The 8,456-nt window shown below is 45.4% G+C and overlaps 1 protein-coding gene across 1 annotated transcript in view; it reads right to left on the bottom strand.

Annotated features, from left to right (window-relative positions):
• The window catches only part of ZFYVE9 (zinc finger FYVE-type containing 9), a 217,410-nt gene extending 213,256 nt beyond the window's left edge, over positions 1–4,154 (bottom strand). Inside the window, exon 1 of the mRNA XM_037745790.1 lies at positions 3,751–4,154. The gene's annotated coding sequence lies outside the window, so the exon portion shown is untranslated. The remainder of the gene's footprint in view (positions 1–3,750) is intronic.
• Positions 4,155–8,456: the final 4,302 nt, after the last annotated feature.

Here is an 8,456-nt window from a genome sequence, read left to right as displayed (position 1 = left end):
GGGGTTTCACCATGTTGACCAGGATGGTCTCGATCTCTTGACCTCGTGATCCACCCGCCTCGGCCTCCCAAAGTGCTGGGATTACAGGTGTGAGCCACCGCGCCCGGCCCCACACAGACATTTCAATGTCTGATTTTTGTTTTTCACAAAAAGAGGAAAGAAATGTACATTTATTGAGCACCTTCTGCATGACAAACACTGAGCTAATTGCTTTTGGTTACTTTTATCTCATGGAACCTGTTCTTCACAACAGCATTAATTTCAATGTCCGATTTTTGCTGGGAGGGGTACTGTTATTCCAATGGTACATAATAAATTCAGAATCTAAATGTCACATTGCTTTAAGAGGCGTAGTAAGGATTCCTGCTGACATCTGACTCCATACTCTGCACCACATTATGCAATTAACAACCATAAAACCACATATATACACCATCCCTTTAGGAACATAAGAACTTAAGCTAAAATCCAGGCAATTATCTTTTAAACAGGCTTTGTGCCTTGCAACCAGTCTATGGCTAGCACGTTTACAAGGTGCCAAATAAAAGTTTACTGAATGGAATGAACACTGGTAGCTCAGCAACAGAGGAAGGAATGGTATCATCTCTACTCACTCTGCCTTTCTACATGAGTTAATATGAAACTATCACCAGGCAATATAAACAATTCTTCTTTAAAGAAAACTCTGAATCAGGAATTGGAAGAGAAAGGAATAATATATAAAAATCATTATCAATGTTCTCAAAGGGCAAGATGAGACACAGAAGACTTAAACAGAGATTTAGCGCATTCCACTCAATTACAACACTTGTCCTGTCTGACCCTGCCTTGTAACAGTTAATTATAGGTATCCTGCTTCCACAGCACAAGTTTAGCAGAGCCCTTGGTCATTTTTGTGTTTCCCAGAATACCTACAACAGGACCTGGCACTTAACAGTCAAAACTGTATAAAAATCTTTAAAAGACTGTTATACCTTTTCAGATGTATTTATCCTAAAAGCCTTGCAAGGTAAGCATAATAACTGACATATATGCATTTTACAATGACATTGGTGTCCATTAAATGCCAAGGTAAATGGCCAGGTACTCTTCTATAACACCATAGCTATCACAGGAGGCTCCCAATAAATGGTTGCTGATTAGATAAGCCATCCCTCAAAATATCATTTTTCTTTCTAACATTATAACACTATTATCTGTTACTACCAGAAATGAGGTCCTTTAAGCTGGAGCTGCAAGGAAGAAAAAAAACTGTATTGCCACTTAAGATTTATAGTTTTTGTAGAAAATAAACACCTTCCTTTGGCTCAGCAAGGTTAACTTTAAACTTACTGTAGCAGTGATTCTCAAACTTTAGTAGGTCTAAGACTCAGGGAGATTAATAAAAATAAAGTTATTTGGGCCATCATCATCCCCAGAATTTCTACTCAAGGGACCAAGAATCTGCATATTTTTATACATTACATATAATATCTATGTTTTATATATATATATGTGAGTGTGTGTGTGTGTGTGTGTGTATATATGTATATATACATACATACCAAGCACTCTCAACTGATTCTAATGTTGGTGGTCTTTAGGGACACACTGAGAACTGTATTCAATTTTTTTTTTTTTTTTTTTTTTTTTTTTTTTTTTTTTTTTTTTGAGACGGAGTCTTGCCCTATTGCCCAGGCTAGAGTCAGTGGCTCAATCTTGGCTCACTGCAACCACCACCTCCCAGGTTCAAGCAGTTCTCCTGCCTCAGCCACCTGGGACTACAGGTGTGCGCCACTAGGCTCAGCTAATTTTTGTATTTTCAGTAGAGACAGGGTTTCACCATATTGGCCAGGCTGGCCTCGTGATCCACCTGCCTTGGAGAGGGGTATCTTGCTTACGTTGCCCAGGCTGGACTGGAACTCCTAGGCTCAAGGGGTCCTCCCCATTCAGCCTCCCCAGTAGGCCTTGGCGCGATCTCGGCTCACCGCAACCTCCGCCTCCCGGGTTCAGGCAATTCTCCTGCCCCAGCCTCCTGAGTCGCTGGGATTACAGGCACGCGCCACCATGCCCAGCTAATTTTTCGTATTTTTAGTAGAGATGGGGTTTCACCATGTTGACCAGGATGGTCTCGATCTCTTAACCTCGTGATCCACCCGCCTCGGCCTCCCACAGTGCTGGGATTACAGGCTTGAGCCACCGCACCCGGCCTCTGAATCAGACTTTTAAAAACCTAAATTAATCTACCAAAATAACTGGTAATCAAGTCAATTTTTAACAATTAGGAATACTTAAAATCTGACAAAAACAATGCAAGGCTACAGCATCTAACACAGTAGGTCTTCAAAACAGAAACGTACCATGACCAAATTTCTCCCTAGATGGAGCCGCAGGCTGCATAGTCTGTTAAGTCAGGGATCTTTTAAGTAGGTACCCATATTCTTCTGTTTTAATTGATGAATTCAGCTATGGTTCCAATGTAATTTAGTAACACATTTTTATAAGTCCTATACAAATGACAATGTAAAATAGAACAGTCAGATAATTTTAAATCTAATATACAGAAATAATAATTTTTAAAATCACTGTACAAGCTCATTATAAACCTGTACCGTTTACAATCTGTGAGAGTATGGATGATTTCTCCTATTACTATTAAGACCCAACACGGTACGTTTTTATACTTCCCAAATTTTCCACAATAAGCACATTTTTTCACGATTACAAAAGTTTTGCAAGTACCTATAAGTCTTCAAACTTTCACACACATAACAGGAAAACAAGAATAACCTGTAATTGCATTTCTCAAAAACATAAATATCTGACTTACCGTATCAAACTGTAATCCCTAACATTTTTCAACACTAACATCAGAACAAATCATTTTATTTCTAAAATTTAGTAAGTATCCCATTTCCTTCAGGTACTTATTAAGGTAGCTGGCACTTAAAGAGGACTTAAAATCCTTTTGCCAACCATTCTCTGGATCTCTTTAAGTGGAACATCTTTGTACCGAACACTGAAGCATTAAAATATTTCCTCTGGAGTGTGTGTGTGTGGGGGGGGGGTGCAGACCTGTGTAAAAGACATTTTTATAACTATGAGTGTTTATCTAGAAAACAGCATCGCAAAGATGCAATGGGGCTTTCAAGGCAGACCACGCTTAAAGGAAAGATTAAATATGAGGCAGAGATGAGCCACCAGCAGGTGATGAAATTTCACCCCAAGACGCAAAAGGTTGTTCTCGAACAAGTCAGATCCACGAATGACACTCCAGGAGTACCGGGGGCTCTCTTGGTCCCGCACTCTCTGCACCCCAATTCTCACCCTGGCCTTCCTCCCCTCCCCCTTCCCCCCCACCGGGATTCTGCGGGACTCGGAATGGGACGCGGGGAAGCCAAAGCTGTTTGCAAACAGGCGTCATCTGCCTCCCTCGGGGATGTACGTACAGGGCCCGGGCTAAGAGGCTGCTGCGCTCGGCCCGGGCCCGTGCAAATCCAAAAGGCGGCCGTGCTCCTGCCGGTCCCCAGCTCCACACACCGGGCTGCGCCGGAACCGGGGCCAGGGCGAGGGCTTCCCAACGGCGCGGGGCCTAGTTGCCCCCCACGGCCTTCAGCCTCCCGGGGGACGCGGGGAGGAAGGGCTGAGGCCCCAGGACCGCGGGGTGGGGGAGGCGGCCGCAGTGGCAGAACGCCCCGTCCGCCCGGCCCGAGGGCTGCCGCCAGGGCCCCAAGAGGCGACGAGCCCCGGACCGCGCCGCGCCACACTCACCTCGAGCAGCAGCAGCCTCCGCTTCAGCATGGCCAGGGGGGTCGTCCCTGAGCCGAAAGCCTCCTCCGGAGGGCACCGACGCGGCCCCAGGCGCCACCGCGAAACCTCCCACTACTGTAGGAGCTGCGGTCGCTGCGGCTTCGGCTGCTACTGCTGCTGAGGCCCGGCGCCCACCCAGCCGCATCGGCGCCCGGGCCGCAGCAGCCACGCGGATCCCGGAGGAGCGCCGCCGAGCCGGGCCGGGGGCGCAAGGCTGCGGCGGGACGACAGAGGTGCGGCAGGCGGGGATCCTCGGCGAAGCCTCCAGCGTCGGGGTGGCCGCTCCTGCCGCCCGCGCCGCTGGGCCACAGCGCCCCCTGGACTCCACGTCCGGCTACGGCGTCGGGACTGCGGCGGCCGCGCTGGTCACGAGCGGCAGGGAACGCAAAGGCCCGCGTTCCCTGCGCGGCCCGCGGCCCGCGGCCGGCCCGGGACTCCGCTTCCCGGGAACCGGAAGCCCCTCACTTCCCACCAACCCCTGGCGTTTCCCCCCCCCTGCAAGACCCGAGCACCTTTTCCTTCTCTCCCGAAGGTACCTGAACGTTCTCGTCACTCAGACCGGCACCTGAGAGCAGGAATGTAAGGCAATCTCTTTTGTCTCTCACGGTTTCGGGGGTGGCCGGGAGACCCCCTTCTAATTTATTTATTATGTGTCTGGATGAAAGAAGAGTGAGCCAGAACAAACCTTTTTTTCAAACATACACACTTCTCTCCCAGAACAGACGAAGGAATTGTCTTTGACCTCAACTTTTTATCTACTGTGCAGATCATTACAGAAATTTTCTACAAATACCAACCAAACCCTTAACACCTAAACCACCACTCTCACAAAACAAAAATGAAAAACTATGTGTATATATATATAATATAGATAGATAGATAGATAGATATGCAGAGCCAGGGAAGAGAATAGCCAACGGGTTGTCCTGAAATTCATAAACAACTTAAAGGTAAGCAAAGAATCACCCATCTTTTACTAACACCCTCCCTGTCCTAACCTCTTGTCTCCCACTTCTCCACCCCTCATCCCAGCCAAATCCTAGTAAGGCTCTGAAGGAAGGAAATTCTTACACCATGGGGTCTATGGAATCACTCTGTTTACAGATGCCCCATATTTCATCACACTCAGCCTCTAGGGTGCAAACGTCAGAACCAAAAACAAAGAAGACTGTCAGAGGGGAAGTAGGGAAAGAAAATTCACCAAATCCTCTGATCCCCAAATTTTCCAAATATGCTTTTTTTTTTTTTAACAGAGTGGTATACTAGAATAGGTAGTGACTTTGGTTTCAGACACATACCGACACTACCAGTTCCAGTTCTGTCATGTATAGCTTTATGACCCTGGGCAAGTTATGTAACATTTTCAACCTCAGTTTTCTCCTGCCTGCCTTGCTGGTTGTTGCGAAGACTAGAGATAAAGGGGCTGGCCCATAGAAGATAATAAATGTTAGTTCCAATTTTTATTGCTTCCAGTACACCCTCACACCCTCTCTTATGCTCAATTTTGTACTCATCTGTTTTTGCTTCTCATTCATTCTCTCTCTCTCTCTGTGTGTGTGTGTGTGTGTTTCTATCGAAAGATGGATGCTCCATTCTTCATCAATCCTACTCTGGGTGAAACTTCTCTAAATTTCACTAATGGGTTTATGTAACACCCCTCCACGGAAAAGTAGAGCTTCATACACTGGATCCTATGACATTCTGTTGCACAGCAGATATCAGCATACAACCAATATTTTTTTAGGTATAAAAATATAAGGCAGTCTCACCTTACCTTAGGTCATGGCCTATTGATGATAAATAATAATGAGAAATTACAAAAGGTCTCCAGAATCATTCATTTAATAATTGAGCAGCCACCATGGAGATGTCACCTGGCAGCTCTCTTAATGAAAGCTATTCCTGTATAATCCTAAGTGTACTTTTGCCACATACTCCTGAGTCACAAAAAAATCACTATCCCCTTTCTATAACAAGAGAAACTGGGGCTCAAAGGGAAACCATGATTCATCCTCACAACGATTCTGAGTTAGGTGCTATGCTACCATCATTTTACATGTGAAATACATCCAACCTAAGGAAAAGCTGGAAGTAGACGCTGAGACTCCCTTCAGTCTCCTATCTGATGCCCCAGCAGTCCTTTCAGCAATGTTAACAAGATGCTGGGCCGGGTGTGGTGGCTCATGCCTGTAATCGCAGCACTTTGGGAGGATCACCTGAGGTCAGGAGTTACCAGCCCGGCCAACATGGTGAGACCCCATCTCTATAAAAAAATATATGTGGCCGGGCGCGGTGGCTCACGCCTGTAATCCCAGCACTTTGGGAGGCCGAAGCAGGTGGATCACAAGGTCAAGAGATCGAGACCATGCTGGTCAACACGGTGAAACCCCGTCTCTACTAAAAATACAAAACATTAGCTGGGCATGGTGGCACGTGCCTGTAATCCCAGCAACTCAGGAGGCTGAGGCAGGAGAGTTGCCTGAACCTAGGAGGCGGAGGTCGCGGTGAGCCAAGATCACACCATTGCACTCTAGCCTGGGTAACAAGAGTGAAACTCTGTCTCAAAAAAAATAAATAAAATAAATAAAATAGAATAAAGTGAAATCTTAAAATATATATATATATATATATGTATATGAAAAAAAATGCTGTAAGGATCATTTGTTGCTAAAAAAATTTTCAGTCAAGAAAAATGGGTCCTTCAACTGATTGAGATCATTAGTGCTGTAACCTAACATTAGCACTGTATTTTCCATGTACGGCCACCGCAGGAAACCTGCATTTGTTTATGAATATTCATGCAACCCAGGGCAGACCTACTACATGAACAAGATGATTCATTTGTTCCCAAGACCAGTTTCCTCTTGCTTCACACTTTCTCTCCTTGTATTCAAATTCTGTTGCTGAAAGCAGCTGCCTTTATCATCACCACCTCCTCCCTGATCAGAGTAGTCTACTTTAAATCTTTTCATTCTCTATAATTTCATTTCATCGTTTTGACACTTCCTACTCAGTTTGCCCTCTGCTCCTAAAATGCCTCTCATCTGTTTTCCTTTCTTCTGCTGTAAATCCCTTGTTCATTTTAATCCACCTTGGCCTGCTGTCAATTAATTTGACTACCTGACACTCAATTTTGCATTGATTTCTACTATTAGCTAGTGACTCTGACATGTCTCTCTGTTCCCAACGTGGTAGACCTCCCCACTTTGATTTTTATACTGTCTACATTATATAGAAAGCCAATATTCTAATAATTTTTTTTTCAACTGAGTTTAAGGTCTAGCACCCCAAGCAAAATATTCTTTGCTCTTTAAAATTCATTTTTAGGCCGGGCACGGTGGCTCAAGCCTGTGATCCCAGCACTTTGGGAGGCCGAGGCGGGTGGATCACAAGGTCAAGAGATCGAGACCATCCTGGTCAACATGGTGAAACCCCGTCTCTACTAAAAATACAAAAACATTAGCTGGGCATGGTGGTGCGTGCCTGTAATCCCAGCTACTCAGGAGGCTGAGGCAGGAGAATTGCCTGAACCCAGGAGGCGGAGGTTGCGGTGAGCCGAGATTGTGCCATTGCACTCCAGCCTGGGTAACATGAGTGAAACTCCGTCTCAAAAAAAATAAATAAAAAATAAAAAAATAAAAATAAAATTCATTTTTAAAATTCAGGCCAAAGATACCCGTTTCCTGACTTGGTGGTGAATGGCACTATCATCTACCCAGGTGCCCAAGCCAAAAATCAGATTTACTAACCCTTGCGTCTTTCTCCTGGGCAAGTAGTTACAAAGCCTGATAAATTTTACTTTTTTGATTTTTAAATTTCTCTCCTGTCCAACTCCACTGCCACTCACTTTGGTCTAAGATATATGCTCAATAAATTGTAGGTGAACTGAATGAAGAAAAGGAAGAATGAATGAAAGTATATTCTATTTGTATACAAGAATAAATACTGGCTGGGCGCAATGGCTTATGTCTGTAATCCCAGCAGGGGCACAGTGGCTCATGTCTGTAATCCCAGCACTTTTGGCGGCCGAGGTGGGTAGACCACTTCAGATCAAGAGTTCAAGACCAGCCTGGCCAACACAGTGAAACCGCGTCTCTACAAAATACAAAAATTAGCCAGGCATAATGGCGACTGCCTGTAATCCCAGCTTCTCAGGAGGCTGATGCAGGAGAATTGCTTGCACCCGGGAGGCAGAGGTTGAAGTGAGCCGAGAGCACACGAGTGGACTCCAGCCTGGGTGACAGGGGTAGACCCGGGCTCAGAAAAAAAAAAAAAAAAAAGTAAATTATAAAAGGGAGGCACAAGGGTGACACGGTGGCTCATGCCTGTAATCCCAGCACTTTGGGAGGCCAAGGTGGGTGGATCACCTGAGATCGGGAGTTTGAGACCAGCCTGACCAACATGGAGAAACCCTAAAAATACAAAATTAGCTGGGCATGGTGGCTTATGCCTGTAATCCCAGCTACTCAGGAGGGTGAGGCAGGAGAATCACTTGGACCCAGGAGGCGAAGGTTGCAGTAAGCTGAGATCACTCCATTGCACTCCAGCCTGGGCAACAAGAGCCAAACTCCATCTCAAAAAAAAAAAAAAAAAAAAAAATGGTTACAATACTTCAAAAAACAGACTGACATCACCATGAGAATCTGACTTGGGAGGAATTAGAAAGT

Source organism: Cebus imitator, unplaced genomic scaffold, assembly GCF_001604975.1.
Source record: "Cebus imitator isolate Cc_AM_T3 unplaced genomic scaffold, Cebus_imitator-1.0 Scaffold214, whole genome shotgun sequence".
NCBI classification, from domain to species: domain Eukaryota; kingdom Metazoa; phylum Chordata; class Mammalia; order Primates; family Cebidae; genus Cebus; species Cebus imitator.
The sequence above is the reverse complement of the archived record's forward strand: the minus strand, read 5'-3'. Positions and strand labels throughout refer to the sequence as shown.